Source organism: Aethalodelphis obliquidens, unplaced genomic scaffold, assembly GCF_003676395.1.
Source record: "Aethalodelphis obliquidens isolate GAN/ISIS:26980383/991018 unplaced genomic scaffold, ASM367639v1 scaffold3, whole genome shotgun sequence".
NCBI classification, from domain to species: Eukaryota; Metazoa; Chordata; class Mammalia; order Artiodactyla; family Delphinidae; genus Aethalodelphis; species Aethalodelphis obliquidens.
The window spans coordinates 8,954,544-8,975,246 of record NW_020837947.1 but is presented as its reverse complement, the minus strand read 5'-3'; the positions used below and the strand labels follow the sequence as shown (position 1 = coordinate 8,975,246).

The following is a 20,703-nucleotide window of genomic DNA, read 5'->3' as shown; positions in this document are numbered from 1 at the left end:
CTGTGTAGTTGCCCCGAGGGACGAAGACTGCGGGGTGCGCGTGTGTGACACGTGCGTGAGAACCGGTGGGCGCGCGAGTGGGTGCTCGGCGGTTGTGTGTGCGCTTTGAGGGAGTGCTCGCGAGTGTGCAGTGGCTGGAGGGTCTGTTTAGTTGGCGGTTTCGCGCGTGGCAGCAAGCAGGTGACGAGCGCGTCAGCAGCTCGGGCCGCGGCAGAGCGCGAGGCGAGCGTGGCGGGGGCCGCGACCCCAGTACGGAGCCAGCGGGCGTTAACTGACGGGACGCGGGTCCACGGGGGCGCGAGGGCGCGAGGCTGGCTGGGGAGGCGCCTGCCAGCCGCGCCGGGTCACGTGGCGCGATCACGTGGCGCACAGCCGGGCCCAGCGGCGGCGGCGGCGGCGGCGGCCGAGGGAGGCGGAGACTCCGCGGAGACACTGGGGGAGGCGGCGGCGGCGGCGGCGGCGTGGGGCTGCTGGAGGCGGAGGCAGAGAGGCGCGGAGGAGCGCGGGGCCGCCGCCACCGGCGCCCGAAGGTGAGGCGGGAGCTGGGCTCTTGTCACCGCCGTCCCGGCCCGGGCGCTGCCGCCCTCCCGTGGAGGAGGCGGCGGGCCCGACCGCCGGGCGGAGCGCCCTCCGGAGCCGGGCCGGGCGCCTGTCTCCTCGGGGCGGGCGCTCGAGCCCCCCAGCCCCGGCCAGGCCCCTCTGCCGGGCGCGGGCGGGGGTGCGTCGGGCGGCCCCCGGCCGGGGCTTGGGCGGGGGGCGGCGGGCGGCCCCCTCGGGTGGGCTTCCCCGAGGGCGCGGTGGGGAGACGGTGGCCGACACCCGGCTCCGGGCGGCGCTCGCTGCCGTTTAGCGGTTTTAGTCTTTTGTTTCAGTGTCTAAGAAAATGGGGCGATAGAGGAGCTTGGTGTGCGCGCGCGCGCGTGAGTGTATGTGTGTCTGTGTGTAAATCAGGAGGCGTTTGGCTTGGAGCCATTTTTTTTTTCTTAATTGTGGAGACAGAAAACGCCTTAATTGTGGAGACAGAAAACCACCTTAATTGTGGAGACAGAAAAAACGGTTTCCCGGGGGAAACTGTGCTCCTCCTCTTCCTCCCCGGCGTCTGGATGGAGTGGATTTCCCTCCCGGCCTCTGCCCACCTTCTCGTCCTCCAGGCTGTCCCCCTCCCGCCTGGCCTTCCTGCCGCCCCACCTCCGTGTTACCCCCGACCGAGCGGGGTGTCTGCAAAGCGGCCCGGTCACCTGTCGTGGCAGCTGCATGGAAATGCTGGCGCTTCTGCTGTTTGGTCTGTGCTGTTTCCTCTGGCAAATCACGGGGATTCCGCTCAGAATGCCAACCCTTCCTCTTTTCTCTCTGCTTAAAAACAAAGTGCATGATGCTGCGTCTGAAGTTTGACCGGCTCGGGCAATTAGTAGGGAGAGGTGTCTACTTTTTCTTGTCACACCACTTTAAGGTTGGAAAGGTGAGGTTCATCTAGCTTTGTGGAAGGAAATAAGGGTGACACAGTTCTGTCGGGGATGGATGTGACTTACCTGCTAAATTGCCATGGTGATCAGAAAGTCTTCTAACACTTCTCCCCTGGTGGACAGTCAGCTCCCCTTACAGGGAGCTCTGCCCTGGATTTCTCTATTTGGGGATTGTCCTCCTCTTTGTATTTTGCAGTAGTTTAGCAGCACCTTAAGGATACCCAGTAGGCAGATTCTTAAAAAAGCACAGGGAAAATAATTCATTTCTAAAGTTTTGAAGAATGTAAAAAAACATTTGGGAGTCCCTTTCTTTGTGCCTCTCTGTCTGTGTCTCAGGTTTGCATTTCTTGGAGTTTAGTTCTTGCAGGCAAGGCCACAGGGAATGGTGCTGTGGTCCTGGAGGATGCTCATCCCCAGGCCCTGCAGCACTGATTGCTGGGATTTGGGGTTGTGATGGATGGAAAGTGACAGGGCTCCTTGCACATAGCCACGCCGCAAACCAGAGGCAACTGCCTGGACTCCTGGTGATCTGGTGGGGCAGTTTGGAAGCTGATCTCAACATTGTACAATGATAGCCACGCTCAGATTGGGAGGAACTCAGCCGTCCCTTTCTATTTCTTGATAGTTTACTGTTGTGGAAATGAGTATATGAATAAATTGTGAATAGCTAAATCTAGTGTTTAAGCATAGGACTTAATTTGTGTGAGAGAGTTGCTAGAGGATGTGAATTTCTTTGGAGAATTTTAAGTGCTCTATTTTAGTAAGGGCTGTGAAAGTAGCAGTGTTTTCCTGTGATGGGGGGAGGTGTTGTTGACCTCTAGAGTTGGAAGTATGTAGTACTGAGTTAGAGGGATCATATAGGGAAAATTTTTTTTAACACAGTGAAGCTTTATGACATGGGAGAAGAATAGAAAGCCCAAGTTAACTTCCTGTGCCCGAGAAATAGTAATGTATTTACTACTGTTTATTTTAAAACCAACTTTTCATTTAGAAAAGATGTGTGTATCATATTGAACTTTCTAGTTTTCGTATGGAGCTATATGAGTGGTAGTTTGATTATTTACATTTTCCCCACCAAAACCCTGCATGGAAAAAAACTTTTTTAAGCCATAAAAGGGTATGTGGTTCATGAAACCTGTTTTATATCGAACCATCATCCAACATTGATGCTGAGATCCCCAGTGATGAAAGAACAATAAAGAGACAGCAGCCTTCCTTCAGTGCTTTCCATGTGCAGGACTAAGCTAGGACATTGTTCTTCATCTGTTTCACTGCATTTACAGTATCAGTGATCTCTTTCCTGTTCTCTTCTGTGGATGGAGAAAGATTGAAGATAGATTGAGTGACCCAACTATGCATGTGATTCATCAAATGCATTAAAAAATTGAGTAAGGGCTTCTCTGGTGGCGCAGTGGTTGAGAGTCCGCCTGTTGATGCAGGGGACACGGGTTCGTGCCCCGGTCTGGGAAGATCCCACATGCCGTGGAGCGGCTGGGCCCATGAGCCACGGCCACTGAGCCTGCGTGTCCGGAGTCTGTGCTCCGCCTCCGCAACGGGAGAGGCCACAACAGTGAGAGGCCCGCATATGGCAAAAAAAAAAAAAAAAATTGAGTAAAACTTCTGTTATGAAATGTCCTGATTTAGTTACTGCATTGGCTTCTATTGGTTCCTACCCTGTGAAGTATTTTCAGTATTATCAAAAGCTTTTCCCAAATTGTACATCTCTCCTTAGTGAGACTGCAGGGAATATGTAATTGAAATGTCGAATTTCTTTTAGTTTGGTTGGGATAATGTTAATTTAGTCAACTAAATTTTAACATATTAAAATACTAAGTTTTTTATGATAAAATATACATAACGTAAAATTTACCATGTTAACCATTTTTAAGTGTTCAGTTCAGTGACATTAAGTGCATTCACATTGTTATGCAACCGTCACCACCATCCATCTCCAGAACCTTTTCATGTTCCTGAACTGAAACTTTGTGTCCATTAAACAATAACTTCCCATTCTGTCCTCCTCCCCCCACACACACTCCTAACCACCACCTTTCTGCTTTCTACTTTCTATCTCCATGAATTTGACTACTTTAGGTCCCTCATATAAGTGGGATCATACAGTATTTGTCCTTTTGTGACTGGCTTATTTCACTTTGCATGTTTTCAAGGTTCATCCATGTTGTAGCATGTTTCAGAATTTGCTTCCTTTTTAAGGCTGAATAATATTCCATTGTATGTATACATTACATTTTGTTTATAAAGGTTCTAAATTTTAACATACTAAGTGTTAGCAACTGAGGTAGTCTCATGATGATCAAGAGCTCTCACTGGAAATTATTTAACTATGATTTGTTTAATTAAAACAGAAAATCAAATTAGTTGTTTTAAAATTTTATTTAATTTTATTTTTTAATGCACAGTACCTTTTTAAAAATTTTATTTATTTTTTATACAGCAGGTTCTTATTAGTTATCTATTTTATACGTATCAGTGTATATATATCAACCCCAGTCTCCCAATTCATCCCCCGCCCCCACCTGCCCCAACTTTCCCCCCTTGGTGTCCATACGTTTGTTCTCTACATCTCTGTCTCTATTTCTGCCTTGCAAACTGGTTCATCTGTACCATTTTTCTAGCTTCCCATGTATGTCTTAATATACGATATTTGTTTTTCTCTTTCTGACTTACTTCACTCTGTATGACAGTGTCTAGGTCCATCCACATCTCTACAAATGACCCAATTTCGTTCCTTTTTATGGCTGAGTAATATTCCATTGTATATATGTACCACATCTTCTTTATCCATTCGTCTGTTGATGGACTCTTAGGTTGCTTCCATGTCCTGGCTATTGTAAATAGTGCTGCAATGAATATTGGGGTGCATGTGTCTTTCTGAATTAAGGTTTTCTCTGGGTATATGCCCAGTAGTGGGATTGCTGGGTCATATGGTAATTCTATTTTTAGTTTTTTAAGGAACCTCCATACTGTTCTCCATAGTGGCTGTATCAATTTACATTCCCACCAACAGAATGCACAGTACCTTTTAAAAATATGGGAACCGTGGGGGTTGAAACTAATATGTATGTTATATCCTTTCTGGGGCCTGTAATTTCCCTTCTGCGTGGATAGTGACATATGGTACATCTTTCTGAAATTTGCAGCTGATGCAGATGATGTTTTTTTCCTCAGCTAATGTTATAATGGTGGTATATTTTGCTGTATGGAAGAGCATGAAGGACTCACCCTGAGGTATACATACATTGTGTAGGAATGTTTGATTATTTCCCTTTATTTGCCACTCTCCAAAATCATGAGTTGGTTCCCTGCCATCTTCCAATGGTAATGGAGCTAGGGTCTTTTCTTTCCTTTTTTTTTTTTTCTTTTTGAGGATCTTTATGAACTTCTCTGTTTTAGCATATATGATGCGTTTCAGTCCATTTCAGTTATTTTCCTTTTGATGCTCAAATTGCCATATCTTTGGGCAGATAGACTTATTCAGTTTGGCTCTGAGTCCTTATGACACAGCTCTAGTAGCCTGTAGTGGCTTCCTTGCTTTCTGGTGTGACAAGATGTTCCAGACTCATCCTGTAGCCTTCCTGTTCCAGGTTTGGAGTCAGGACAGACCATTTTTAAAAGAAAAATAAAAGAGAAAGTAAATGACCAATAAATATATTAAAATATTCAACTTTACTAGTAATTGAAGAAATGAAATTAAAAGCAAAAATAAGATACCATTTGTTATGAACCGAATGTCTCTCCCCCAGATTCTTATGTTGAAGCCCTATCCCCCAGTGTGTTGGTATTTGGAGATGGGACCTTAGGGAGGTAATTAGGGGTAGGGTGGAGCCTTCATGGTGGGATTAGTACCCTCATCAGAAGAGACAGACAACAGAGAGCTCTCCAACCCCTTCCAAAACACTTCCCCGCCCCTCACCATGCACAAAGAAGGGGTCATGTGAGCACATAGCTAGATGGCAACCACTTACAAGCCAAGATGAGAGGTCACAAAAGAAATCTGCCTTGTTGCCATCTTAATCTTGGAGTTTTCAGCCTCCAGAATGGTGAGAAATAAATTTCTGTTGTTTAAGCCACCCCAGACTGTGGTATTTTTTAATGGCAGCCTGAGCCAACTAAGACACCATATTTCAATGATTATATTGGCAATGTAATTTAAACTCAATTTAGACCTTACTAGATGTGAAACAATTTGGTAAAGCTTGATATAAAGTATTATGTTATTATGATTACTTTGGGTATCCATTCTCTTGGTAGTCTTAATATTTGGGCATTTCCTAATTTGGAGTGGGAATAAGGATGATAGTAATTCCCAGTGCTGGTGAAGATGAAGGGACATGTATACTCTTTGGTCTCAGTAGAGGTGTAAATTGATGCACTTATTCTAATCTTTTAAAAAAATTTTTTTAATTTGGCTGTGTTGGGTCTTCGTTGCTGCATGTGGGCTCTCTCTAGTTGCGGTGAGCAGGGACCACTCTTCATTGAGCCGTGCGGGACTCTCATTATGGTGGCCCCTCTTGCTGTGGAGCACGGGCTCCAGGTGCGCGGGTCTCAGTAGTTGCGGCCTGTGGGCCCTAGAGCGCGCGGGCTTCAGTAGTTGTGGCTCGCGGGCTCTAGGGCACAGGCTTAGTAGTTGTGGCTCGCGAGCTTAGTTGCTCCATGGCATGTGGGATCTTCCCGGAGCAGGGATAGAACCCATGTCCCCTGCATTGGCAGGCAGATTCCTAACCACTATGCCACCAGGGAAGTCCAATGCACTTATTCTAAATAGCTACTATTATGTGTCAAAACGTAAAATTTGCATAACCTTTAACCCAGCAAGCCCACATTTAGGAACTTATCCTAAAAAATAGTAGGAAAAGTTAGCAAAGGTATATGTATACAGTAAAGAACTATTTACTGTATACGGTTATTTAGTAAATAACCTTAAATAAGGAATTGATTAAATAGATTAGGGTACCTTCTTTGCATACAGCCATTGAAAATAATGATATAAATCTATATTAACCAATCTGGAAGGAGGCCCATTATATATTATTGAGTGAAAAAGAGGTTACAGAACTGTAGGCATAGCAATTACATATAATATAGGCATAGAAAATGCTGAACGACTAGGCTTTGCAGGCCAAGAATCAGACCTTCGAGGAGCTAGGCTTCAGGAACCGCCTAATGGGCAGTCTGTTTCAGGTGCCGTGGTCTTGAAGACAGCACCCACTGATTTCATTCTTGTGTTGAAAGATTTAGTTTTCCTGGGGAGAGACTATGATTGGCCTTGTTAGATAATTTGCCCTTTGGCTGTATGTGTGTGTGTGTGTGTGAGTGAGTGTGTGTGTGTGTGTGTGTGTGTGTGTAGGATTGCTCTCAGTTGACAGTCCCACAAAGATATAGAATGGAGGAATCACAAGGTGAGTTGGGGTGCTTTTAACTAAAGAAAGGGAAGACATTCCAGGAAGACAAGGCGATAGATGCCCACTACACATGCAGTTAAAATTAAATACATTCTTTGCTCATAAACATTGAATTAATTACTGCATCTCCATAAATTACTACACACTCTGATAAACTTGGGCTTGCTTTTCCTTTTAACTTCTGTTTTGGGCATGTTAGGACCTTTACCAGTGGGTCAACTCTATTTGATTTCTGGCTTTCATAGAAAATGGGTCAAAATTAAAATTTTGGATTATTCTTGGATTGTAAAAATTATGCTATTTTCCCTTTAAATGTGGTTAATTCAGAATCAAATATATTTCTCTGATGTCAGTAAGTAGAAATAGAAGTCTTTGGGCTTATGTGATGACAAGGATACCCACCTTTGAGAGAAAGTATTTTAAGAATAGAATGGAAAAGTAGTGTTTATGGAAAGCCTCCTAGTAATGGCGTAGTAGGCTGTAGAGTGTAGAAAATTATTCTGTAGGTGTGCAGAGGTGCTGTGCAGATAATACAGACTCACTTGAACATCTTTCTCACTGGTATTATTTCTAATCAAAAGCACAATTAGAGTCAAAATGGATGTGAAAGAGCTTTGAGAAAGATAACACACACTACAACTTAAGATTTACAGTTTCTCACTTTTTAAAAATTGAAGACTTAATTTAGACCTTAATGGATGTGAAAGGATTTGGAAATGCATAATATAAGTTATTATGTTGTTACAATTATTTCTGCTGTGTCTTTTTTTGGTAGTCTTAATACTTGGACATTTTCTCCCAGTTTGGAATGGGCATAGTAGAACCACTGGGTTATCGTTTTTCTTGTATCAGATCTGTTCATGTCTGGTTAAGGCTAAGAAGTTGGCCTTTTTCGTGAATAATTTTTATGACAGTCTCAACCTTTCCTCTTAAGCCTCACCTGTTGATCCCAAGCTAGTTACTGTGTGGGACACTTGGTTCTACAGGCTCTTTGGTATCTACTTTCTAAAACTGTTGCTCAGTGTTTTCAAATTCTCCTTTGATAGAGACAAATATCACTGGGTTCAGAATTTTTTCATCCTAACTGAATGTTTCTTTGACCAGTTTCTTGCAATCAGCAAGGGAAGATTAGTTTAAATTTTGGAGGCAGTTACACCTGGTGTGTGTGTGTGTGTGTGTGTGTGTGTAATTTTCAGTCTCTGGCAAGAGAAATGAAGAGTCTTGTGTAGAACATACTTTGAGTAGCATGTTGTTGGCCCCCTATGAACCTTTCCTTCATCTTTGGCTTTTAAGAGTATATGATACTGTCCTGGGGAAACACATGGCATTGTGTCAGAGTGCCAGAGGTCCTCCATGAGGACAGGCCGGTTAGTACTGGGACAGTTTTAATATTCCAGAAAAGCTGATCAGTAGTGATGTTATCATGTGCTGAGAATATACAGGATTATCTTCACATGTAAATCAGTTTCTTAAGCTTCAGACTGTCCTCTTAGCCACAACCCAGATGGACAAATTCAGCTCCAGTGGTTAGAATATCAAAACATGCGTGATAAGAAGTTAGCCTGATGCTGTGGATGAAAACCCTGGACACCAGAGCTGACATTTCAGGTGGCCATAGTTACTGCTGTGTTAAATCATCAGGAAGTATATGTATTAACATCTGTCATATTACACACGAATGCCTTCAAAAAGTCGTTCCTAGATTTAACTTACCTGAAAGAAAGAAGTGTAAGGAGGTTGGATCATGGGGACAGCTAGGTGGATGAATGTGGCTAAACCCAGGTCACATTTTCCAGTGCCTACAAATAGTTGGAACCCTTTTTGTTTTTGTGCTTGCCGTCTTTTCCCAGGAAATGAGAAACCCAGTCTGTGTTTCCTTTGTAGGAAGTTAACTTTTCAGAGTTTTCTGATATCTGAATGATGAAATAAATTCTGTAATATTTGAAATGCTTGGAATAAAATACAGCAACTCAGTAAAAGAAAGCTCACAGTTTGCTTATTTTATTCCAACAGTAGTAATTTTTAATACTATGACAGAGTGAGAATGAAAGTGGCACACACATTGTTCTGTCTCCTCACCCAGCTTTGATTTTGAGGGACTTGGGGATAAATTAAGTAGCGTGGGATCGGGGTCCCTCCCACAATCCATCCGTCATAGCTAACTGGAGCATCACTTCCCAGCCTTTGTGGATTTATGGTGTCCTGTTTGTGTTTGATTTTGCATCTGCTTCCTCCTCACCATTCTTACAGCTACGACAGCCAGGTCTCTGTTATCAGTGGAGAGCAAAGTGCTGATATATGAAGTCCACAAGTTATCACCATAATTCAGTTTTATCTAATTATGTCAACCTTTAATTTTAACTAATCAGCACCAAATCTTTTCTGGACCATTAACAAGCTGCACAATTACATTGCTGTATGGAATAGATTTATTTAAGTTTTTGATCAACTAATTAACGTTGTTTTGAAAAATTTCGTGATACAGTACAGTGAATAGGACTTGTACTTATGTGTATTTATGTGCAAGAAATGGGATAGAGAAACATTAAGTACCATTGTAGGTCCCTCCTAGGCTACAAATGCTTTTCTTCACAGAGGTATTCATAGGAGCAATAATGTTTATGAGGTGCTTTGACATCAGTCTCCTATGAATTTAATGTAATAAGTTTATTGTAAATAAGTAGAGAAGTCTCAGGATTAACCCATGGTTCAGAAATGGTGTATTGTTTTTAATTCTGAGAGCCTTGGGATATCCCATTGTCTTCCCTTTCTTTGCTGTCTGTGATTTGCAAACAACAGTGATCTCTGCTGATTAATGGTCATAGAAATGGAATCTCCTTGGCCGTCCTTCACCCGTGTTCAGATGGTGAAGTTTTTCTCTTTCATGTGACATAGAAGGATGTGCGTGTATTTGGCTTTGGGGAATTGAGCTATTTCTCTGGTGTATGTAAGACAGCTGAAACTTGTGGGAGAGAGGTAGGCACTGTCACGTGAACTATACCAATAATCACCGGAGGTCAATATAAGCCAGTTGCTTCAAACCTTTTACTAGATGGTTAATGACGAGCACAATTGGTTTAAGTTAAACCTCCTTTGGTGCTAATGAGCAGTAAGGTGGACCCAAGGTGAGATGTCTGAGGAAGGAAGCCTGCTGGGGAGTCTGGAGTTATTCACAAATTAGATCATGAATGAGCTTCAAGAAATTAAGATCGGGTTTAATTCTATTCTTCGTTTTGTGTCTACTTGGCCTTAAGTACTGTCTTAAATACTTAGAGTTATTTTAAGATATGAACTACTGTCTTGTAGCATAGGAAACTCCAGGTAAGTAGGGCAACAGAAAGTCTGCCTAAGGTTAATGGAAGAATGTAATCAGCTGGGGTGCAAACTTCTAGCTCCTGAATTTTTATCTAGTGGTTTTAATCATGGTCACACTATTCTGTGTGAAAAAATATTTTATCTTTTGACTTCTATATTGTTTTATGTATGGAACTTCAATGTTCTTTTTGCTTCTTAATTTTAATATAATATGACTAATATTAATTCTTAGTATAATTCTAACTGACATAAACTCTACATATATGGAGACACCTTGAAAGAAGTATATTCTTTCTTCAGATTCTTTGGTCCCCTTCTAAATTTAAAAGCACAGAAATAACAACAACCAAAAAATTACTAAGATTGGTTGGCTCTAATATAAACTGCTGAGTTAGTTGTAACTGTATTTTATTTTAAGAAGGTGCTTTTTCTCTGAATAGGTGAGTCTCTCTAGAAATCCAGGTAAATGGGGCTCCAGGTGGGAGGCGACTGCCCACCTGTGGTGAGTGCTTTTCTGCTTCCTTTTTTTCTGATTGGCTGGTGCTGAAATTTGAATCTGGTTTTGACCTGCGAGGTCTTCGCACACCTTAGTCTTTTCTCAGGATTCCCACTTCTGGTTGTGGTTTGACCTGTTTTCAGTATTGTGGGCACCAAGTAGGTAAGCTTGACATATTGCGCTCATAAAGAAGAAAAGAGTCCTAGATTCTAGAAGGAGACTTTGGTTAGGAGTGGTCCAACAAATTGAACAGGGTTAGCCGCTGTGGGGAAGGCTGCACTGAAGCTCTGCTTTCTCTAGCAGAGCCCCCAGGTGTGGGGGGCTGTCAGAGGCAGTGGGTGGAATGGGAAGAAACGTGGTTTAAAGGGACTGAATTGGAGTTTGGACATACAGATTTGATATGTGTGAAAGCAGTTGTAGCAGATGGAGTACCTAGGCATGTGGCCTTTTTTTAAAAGTTAAAAAATATATGAAGTTTGCTGTGTTATGTATATCAACCCCTTTTCTCGCATGTATATTATAAATATTTTCCCAGTTTCTTGGTTGCCTTTCAACTCCAACTCTGTTCATGGCATATTTTATGTATAAAAGTTTAAATTTTCTATGTAGTCAAGTCTTTCAATTTTTTTTCCGTAGTTTCTACTCTGATGGTTTGCTTAGAAAGTCTTTTCCCATGCAGTGTGTTTTTTTCCCTTCTTTTTTTTTTCCTTTTTTAAGCAGACAGGTGTTTTAAACTTTTAAAAATAAGCTTCGTATCTTAGAATAGTTTTGGATTTGCAGAAGGTACAAAGATACTTGGTACAGAGAGTCCTTCCGACCCAGCTTCCTCTAATGTTATCCTACAAAACTATAGAACATTTGTCAAGACTAAGAAATTAACATTGATACGTTGTCATTAACTAAACTCTAGACTTACTTCTGATTGCACCAGTTTCACTGATGTCCTTCCTCAGGGCACTACATTGCATTAAATGGGGTGGGTTTTGAAGAGTCAGGACCACACATGGCAACGTGCTCTGGGGAGAAGCTGAGCTCGAGACACTGCACTGGTGTGGGACATGGCAGCTTTATGGTTTACAGAATTCTTTCATACATACACATGATTTAGACGGAAAATATTCTTGATCATCGGTCTTGTTAGACACAGCTGCCCCTTGGAAGCGTGTGTCTTGGGAGTGGCGCTGTTCTGCATGTGTGCGACCACGGGGAACTTGGGCAGAGAAATACCTCTCAAACTGTCCAGACTGCCAGTTGCTGCCTCCGTTTTCCCTGCATTGTAATTCCCTAACATGTCTTTGCTCTCACACTGTTACCTGGTTCTTCTGCCTGGACTGGAGTGGAAAATCATACGTTGTTGATTTTTAAGTCTCGGAGAGAAAGGCACCCTCACCGTGAGGAAGCGTTTTAAGTTCCTAGACGTCAAAGTAAGCCCAGAATATCACTGCTTTCACCCTCTCGAATCACAGTACTAGGCACGGCCAGTCTTCTAACTTTATTGCCCAAATGAAGGGGGATGTATCTAATGAGAAAAAAATGTGGTTGGCGTAGGTGAACGCATATCTCACTCTTTAGATGGGTTTGAGACTCTCTGTGGCTCGCTTGCCCATCTCTACCCCACGGTAAGTGGAGACAGATGAATGAAGAGGTGGGGTGGGCAGGTGGGAAATTAGGTAGAACACAAGCCATGTTGGGTGGCTCCATGCCCACACTGCCTGACAGAAATAGCATTAGCAGGGAGGCCTTAGATACCTCTGCACTTACTATCTATAGGCATCGCGACTCACACACGTTCACGTGAGTTGGGCTGAGCTGTCTCCTGGGTAACCACTGGCTTCTACTTGTGCATTCAAATCCGTCTCCCCTCTCCTAACTGAAAACACTTAGGTTTTCTTAGCCTTTTCTGACTTGTAAACCACCCCCCCCCGCCCGCCTTTCGATTTAGAAGGCAGTGAGAATATGACTGCTGTGCGTGCCTGAGGAGGAGGGGTCAACGCAGAAGTGAAGAGGACCCTGGGTTGGCTTCCTACGGACCCCTAAGGCAGTTTCTGTAGAGTTGTTCTGTTCCACCTCAACCCAGAGAGAATCGGTAGATCATGTTGGAAAGCCTCCAACCAAGTCACAAGTAAATCAATAGAAATGTAATTTTTAAAGCAGAGATCCATTAGTAGATTATACCTGCTTCAGTTTGGCCAGACAGACAACTTTTTTTTTTTTTTGGAGGAGTTTTTCTCGGTGGCTTGTGACTTTTTACAAGTTTTAGTTATCATTGTTTTTATAAAGCCTTTTTCCACATCTACCGTTTTATCTGGTCTTCACAGTAACCTTGCACATTATGTCAAGCATGTATTTTTTTATTTTATGAGAAAGCTGAGGTTGGGGGTTTGCCCACGGTCACATAACTGTTGAGCAGACATCTTGGGACCTAAGTCTGCACCTGCTGATCGAAAGTCCACATCTCTTCTCTTACCCCCTCGTTTGCCCTGTGGCCTCCTGTCCAAGCTGCTGCTGCTGGTTTTATAGGTGCATGTGGGTGAAGCTAGTGGGGTTTTCTCTTGGCAACAACCAGCACGTATCCCAGATTGATAACTAGCCGACCCTGTTGAGTGCATTTCTAACATCCTTTCTTCCCTTCGTCATGGAATTGGGGTTTTGTTTAGATACCCTCCCCGTCTGCATGTGCTGTGGGGAAGGCGATCCATCCCCAGCACAGGGGTAAGTCCTGATCTGTTTCAGCCAGTCCTGCGGGTCCCACTCACCATCGGTGACTGCTGTAGGGATAAGCAAGAGACCTGGTTCTGGTCTGCCAGAGGTTCTGGAGTACTTCTCAATCTTAAAATGACAACACTAGGAAAGATAGTCCTTTTCCTCTGAGTACAGTCCTGTCTGGATGTGGTGCCTGGAGTTGTTACAGCCGCATTTCTACAATCTGAACGTGAAGCTGGTGCAGGGGAGAGGACAGAGCCAAGAAAAGAGCAGCGAGAACTCCTCGGAGCCAACCACGCACCTGCCTTTGGACTTATTTTGTGAAATACATTTACCTATTGTTTAAGGCAACCTGAGTTGAGATTATCTGTTACTTGCACTGAAAGACATGCTAACTCGTTCATTCATTCATACCACGAAGGAGAAATGCAGGGTATAAAGGTGGGATTTAATCTGGTCAGAAGGTCAGAGATGGTTTCCCTGAGGAAATGCAGAGGACTTGGTGAAAGAGATGCCTTTTCGTGCTGGGCCTTGTATCCCGTGTTTAAGGATTTTGGTCTTTATTGCAGGAGCAGAGCCCCTGAAGGGTTTCATCCCTGGAGAGTGGCAGGAGAACGTGGAGCTGTAGTTAACTTAAGCTGCCTCTGCTAAAGGAAACCTTGGCTTAGCATTCCAAAGAGTCCCGTTGGATCTGCTGAGCAGGCAAGGATCAGTCAGTGGTTCAGGCCCTGGTGATGGTCAGGTGTGTCCACAAAACGTGAAAGAACATCTCTGCTTGGAATCTGGTGAAGTAAACAATCTACTTTTCCTTTTCTTCCTCCTTGCCAGTGTGTGTGTGTGTACACACATGTACATATCCATGCACAGAGGCAGCTTTCATGTTTTCTAATTTAGGCATAATTTGTGAACAGTCTGTCGTTCTCTTAGTGTTTGATTATTTAAGTTAAAAAATGGTAGCTAAGAAATCTGTGTTGGAGTTATAAAAACAGGATAGATAGTTTCATTGTTAGTAAAATTTTAAGGATATATTAATGTGGCTGAAATTGAACTTTTAGCATCTCCAGAGGTTTTCCTCCAGGTTTGATGTAATGAGATCTGCTCTGATTCTCATACATATGGATATATTAGAAAACTGGATTCCGTCCCAGTGTAATCAGGCCGGGAACCAGCCTGAGCTGCAGAGTGGAACTGCAACGAAAGCTGCAGAGTCTCCTGTAATCATGTTAGAATGCGATGTGGTCCCTCCCTATGTTTATTAATTAGTGGAGTTGTAATGAGACTCCCCCCCATGCTTTTAAGGATGCTGATCAGTGGGCATCTGGGCGGGATTTGAGTTGTGTTTGGGAGCCTTCTGTGTGCAGGTGGGAGGGATCGGTGTTTCAGGTGGCGGCAGGTGAGCCTCCCGCCAAGTCGGCATAATGGGAACAGGACTCTTCTGGGTTGCCATCTGTTTGTGGCGGATAGGAAACCAGCAGTGACTTCTGAGGAGTTCATGTTGAAATACTTAGGAATTAGTAATGCTGAGACTATGCTGATCAGGTATTAGGAGGTGGGGGGGAGATAGCCTGTGGAGTGGCTTTTCATCACTGCTGGTTTCAGGACGTGGCTGCCTGGGCTCAGCAGCCCCCGCTCCCACCTCCCCCAAACCGCAGCTCTCTTGTACCCACCCAAACGGCCACTCACGTCGCCCCGGTTCTGTTCTGAGTTGCCCACGGCAAGGGGACACGTTATTGACAAGACTGTCTCAGGTAACACCGTGCATGGTGTTTGTTGCAGGGTGGGGGGCTCAGTCTCTGTGACTCTTGATGTATCATGTTTTTTTTGTTGTTTTAAATTGTGGAAAAATGTACATAACAAAATTTACCATTGTAGCTATTTGTAACGTGTACAGTTCGGTGGCAGTAAGTACATTTATGCTGTTGTGTGACTATCATGATGGGTCATGTTTTAACCAAGTAAAAATAGTGGATGCTTCTTCTCTGTTTACCAAATATATGTATAAAAAAATCATCAGCATGCTCTGTCTGATGGATGTCCCTGTGGTTTTTAAGCTGGGATTTCCTTCCTTTCCGCCTGGGAGTTGACTTGGTGGGATAGAGGTGCCGTGCCCCCGTTGTTCTGGGTTTAGTTTGCTGTTCCTGAACCTGGGAAGCTCTGCCCTCCAGGCACAGTGCTTTTTGACGGTACCCTGAAAGCTGCTCTGCCTCTCCTGTATTCCTCTTTAAAGCAAGGGTGTGGAATAGAGAATAGCTCACTCCCCTTTTAATCTAGCATTACTTGGTAGGTTAACTAGAGGAGTTGCCCTCGGGTGGCCTGCTGAGGATGAGTGAGGTTGGAGTCACCCTGTTCAACCCCTGCCGCTGCATCAGGTTCTGAGGTGCTGCCTGCCTTTCTGACTTGCAGACCCGGCTGGGTTCCATCTGCCACCTGCAGGTTTCTAGCTTGCCTCCTTCAAAACAATCAACAGAAAGGACCACAGAGCCCTCTGTTAGTTAGGGGACTCCTGGTTATAAGTTAGAGAGACCTAACTGAACTCGTTTATACACTAAAGGCAATTTATTGGAAGGATTCTGGGCTGTGTCCTAAAATCTCTGCAGGGATACAGCTGGGCTTCAGGCCAGGAGCCAGAGACTGGAATACTCTGTGGATGGGCCTGGGAAGCTCTTTCCTTCTCTCTGTCCCCATCTCATAGCTTCCTTCAGTGCTTCGAGTTCTTTGTTCCAGACCAGCATCCTCTGCTCCCTGGTCCATGTGGCACAACGTGGCTGCCAACACCCATGTTCTTCATTGTTATGATCCTGGTGTCTAGAGACTATTTTCTCTGTTCCAGAATTTCCTGGGAAGAACTCATGAGTGGTCACAGAAGATGGAACCAGGCTGTGAAAGCACCTAATACGCTTTGCATTAGAAATTACACAGAACAGTGAGACCCCAAACGAAATCAGAACGAAGTGCTACCATCTCCACTACCAACAAAAAATCCAGTGAGTTGAGGAGATGAACCTGCCAAACACATTCTGGAATCACCTTTTTTAAAATTAAATTTCTTTTTCAGTGAAATAAATTAGAGCCTATTTTTATGTCAGCATTGTTTGAACTCAGAGAAATTGTGGCCAAAGTTTCCTTGAGCAGGGTAGCTTGATGTGGGAGATAGATTCCTGAAAACCTGAGTATAAATACAATATTTTAAATTAAATTATATTTTAAATATACAAGGGGAGTCAGTGGTTAAGGCCCTGACTGCTTGCTATCAGAAGGAATCCTTCTGTAAATCTTTTTCTAAAATGCAGTAATTTTAACCTTATGAATTTGGATCTTCCTCTATCACATTTACCTAAGATCAAAGTGCACCAGTGGATTGTCCTTCCTTGCCGTCATTATCTTGTCGGGGTCACTGGCTCATTGGCAGATTGAACGCTCCACCGACTTCTGAGGTTATGAACAATAACAGTTCCTCTTTTAGTTGTTTGGTTACACCCGTAGATCCCCTGTAGGAATTTGAGAATTCCTCTGTGAGTTGGAATTAAGCTGGGATTGAACACTCTGTCTGAATTGTGAAGCTGTATGCAGTAATCCAAGCAGGTTTGAAAGTATCGCTTAGTGATTGCAAGGAAAAGAGCAGGCTGACAATTCTGGGGATTAGTGCCATCTGAGAATTTGGGAATTGGTCATGTTGTCAAATGTGCAGGATCTGTTGTATCTGCACAACAGCCGTAAAGGTGGTTTATTACCTATTTGACTTATTAGTGTATTTAAAATTGAAAACTCAGTTTCCCTCCTCAGAAAATGTGGGTTGTGTGGAAGTATGAGTATCTCTGGCCTTGAGGGGAAGGGCATGGTTAGCACCTGAGTAAATATTGGCGTAGTGGAAGATGACACCCTCTGGAAGGCTGCTCTCTCTGACATGCCCCTCACTGTACTAGATTTCCTGCCCTCAGAAGGATAGGAAACATTTCTGCTTTAAAGAGTTTAGAAGCCACTGGTATTCTAAAATAGTGCTGAAGGAGCCCTGCTGTTGGATGAAACCTGGGAGTACTGCATGTGGGTTATGGGAAACCCTTTATTCCATATGACCTTTCTCTCCTTGTGCAGGCCCCTTTCTACATACCATGGGGGATGCCTCTGACATGTCTTGTCTTAAATAGAATGCCTTGAACCGTCCTTCTGTCTCAAAAATGCAGAGCTGGGGAGCTCTGAGGATTGGGGAGACTCGGTGCTCTCAGAACGACAGAAGTTAGAAGTAATAATGGAAAAACAAAAGCATATATGAGGGGGCCGATTTCATGTGGTGCCTTATGACAACCCAGAAGAAATGAAATTAGTATTGTAAATGAGTATTGTAAGTTAGTACTGTAGATTAGTATTGTAAATGAGTATTGTAAATTAGTATTGTAAATTAGTATTGTAAATTTGATAAGGCACCACCTTTTAGTTTATAAAGCATGTTACATTCCTCAGAGCATTTTTATAAACGTTGTCACCTTTGATCTTTATAGTGTTGTCAGTAAAGGTGGTAAAGAGTGCAGCAAATCGACTCTCCATTTACGGATGGGAAGCAGTCTGTGAGCAGCTGTGCACCCCTGGCATGTCCCCGCCACTAACTAGCACAGCTGACTGGAGCTCCTCTTCCAATTCCTGCTCAGATGCTTTTCCCATTTCACTTTTTCTGACCCTCCTTTTTAAAAGAAATTTTATTTGATGATAACTTTATTTACTTACTTATTTAGAGCCCAGCCTTCTCCCACAAAAGAGTTAAGGTGGCTTAAAAGTAATGACTAAGAAGGAAATTATGTTGATAGAAAATATTGGCTCAAGTAAGGCCCGTTTTCTTCTTAAACTTTGAAAATGGGGATAAGAGGAAAACTGTTAGGTTAAAATTAAATCCTCTCTGTGTGCCGAGAGCTCCCCAGCAGTTGTTAGGTCATTGCACAGCCCCCAGATATTAAGCATATATAAACCTTTTTCGTGCCCCAAGTTTAGGATTGTATGAATGGAGAAAGGAGTAGTACGTGAGGGAGCTTTGTGGTTACAGACACCTGAGCTTCGCTCTTTTGGTGTTATACTTAGTGTCTTTATAAGTGTAAGTATAAAAAGCAGCAGTATATTACAGTACATTTATAAAACGGTGGAAAATCACCCGCGATCTCCACCATTATTATAACTCTTAAGCACAGCATTATATTGAATTCTCCTACAAACACCTTTGTATGCTTTTGAAAATTGAACATAGCACAAGGATTTTTCATGTTTCTATATAGTCTTCATAACTATAGCTTTTTATTGCGACAAAACATATAACATACAATTTACTCTTTTAACCATTTTTAAAGTGTGCAGGTCAGTGGCCTGAAGGACATTCACCTTATTGTGCAGCCATCTCCACCATCTGCCTCTAGAACTTCTCGTCTTCCCAGACCGGAACTCCGTACCCGTTAAACACTCGTTCCCCATTCCCCACTCCTGGCAGCCACCCTTTTTCTGTGTGTCTGTAGGAGTGTGACTACTCTAGTTACCACATTATATTCACTTACAGTGAAATCATACAGTGTTCGCCCTTTTGTGACTGGCTTATTTCATTTAGCATGATGTCTTCAAGTTTCATCCATGTCGTAGCGTGTGTCAGAAATTTCCTTCCCTTTTAAGACTGAACAATATCCCATTGTATGTACATGCCACGTTTTCTTTATCCATTCATCTGTTGATGGACACATGGGTAATTACACATTTTTGAGGACTGTATAATATCCCACCAAGTAGATAAATCATATAATGATATTCTTCAGTGTTTGCTGTTTGGGTTACTTCCATCTGGGGGCTATTTTAAAGTAAAGATGTAGTAAATATCATCGTACTTTTTTTTTTAAATCCTTCTGGGTTGTTTCTTTGCAATGATTATACAAATACTTATGTTCTGTTTTGTTTGTCATTTACTGAGTTAGAATTTAGGCTAAACTTTTAGATGAAAATAATTTAGGTGTATGCTAAAAATAAAAAGCATTACTGTGCATTTTATTGACTATGCCTTAGTTTTAATGAGGAAGGGCCACCTAAAGAATTCTTATTACGTCAGTCAGTAGAATGCCTCCTCAGTGAGAGGGCATGGCGCAGTGGTTTACAGATGCCAGAGATGACTGATGTTTCAGTAGTTAAAGAACTGATTTCAGGACAATATTCAAGAAGAGTCTATGGGCTGATGAAAAGATGATCAGATCTTTGAGAATTAGTCCAGTGGTGAAACTATAATTTTTACAAGATGGAGTGGTCATGTTGGGGAAGAATTGGTATCTTTGTTCCTGTTTTTGTTGTTATCAATCTTTGGCATGTCTGTGAATACAGAGCTGGAGTGAAAGATGTGATCCTTGACCTCAGAGATCTTACACCCAGGTTGTCATACCACCATGTCAAACAGTTAGAAAACCAAAGCAGCGAAGTGGTAAGAGAAGCCGGCATTGGGTTCCTACAGAGGAAGCAAAAGCAGGCTTCCCTTGCTTTTAAGATAGTTGTTAGACTGAGAGGAGGGTAGGCCCTAAGAGAGTTCCAGAAGAGGGTCTTCAGTTTGATATCCTGCCCTCCCTCCTGCACCAGCTGCTGCTACATTAGGCCTCTGCGTACAGTTTGTGGCCGTCTGACAGTAAGTCCTCCGATCACTGGGGAGCTTCACTTCTTTGCAAGGCTGATCTTCACCCTTTCCCAGGCAGCTCATTGCTGTGGCATCCACTGTGACCTGGAGTGTCGTTCCCCTGCCCATGGGTGCAATAAGAAGGCCTGTGCGGTCTCACCGACCCAGTGCAGACAGCCATTCTTTGGCCAGACGTTGCCTAAAGCGCTTCAGTGGTGTGCTTGCCTTTCCTGGCTGAATTAAGGCTCTTTGTTACTTTTCTGTCAGTCTAAACCTATCTGCTCCATGTCTTTTAGAAATTCCTCAAGGGCCTGTCAGTAGTGCCTATCTGTTTTGTGCAAAAAATTCTTGTGGCACTTTTATATTTGTTTGATCATTTTAAAGGAATTTGAGAGAGGGACTAGGTAAACACATAGGCTCATTCATCACTTTGAATTTATTCTTGTGTGTTTTGTTTTCCCATTTTACTGAACTCTCTTAATAGTACTAATTTCATTCAATTCTGTGTGTTTTGCAGATGGAAAATTATTTATAAATAAGGATTTTTTGCTCTTTCCATTTTTATATGACTTTTTTTTTCCCTGTCATAATATACTTCTTGGAATTTTTGCAGTGGTGTTGAACAATACTGTTGGTGAACATCTTTGGCTTAATCCTCACGTTAGCCAAACTTTAGCACTGTTG

At 43.1% G+C, this 20,703-nt stretch overlaps 1 protein-coding gene across 7 annotated transcripts in view; it reads left to right on the top strand.

The window, feature by feature from the left end:
* The first annotated feature begins 430 nt into the window (after window positions 1-430).
* TULP4 (TUB like protein 4) overlaps window positions 431-20,703 on the top strand; it is a 224,290-nt gene continuing 204,017 nt past the window's right edge. For 3 of the 7 annotated variants that reach the window (XM_027082407.1, XM_027082412.1, XM_027082358.1), the window contains exon 1: window positions 431-530. The gene's annotated coding sequence lies outside the window, so the exon portion shown is untranslated. Of the gene's footprint in view, window positions 531-13,969; window positions 14,191-16,257; window positions 16,385-20,703 lie in introns of those variants that run through there. The other 4 variants (XM_027082380.1, XM_027082365.1, XM_027082371.1 and 1 more) reach the window with 4 other exon arrangements.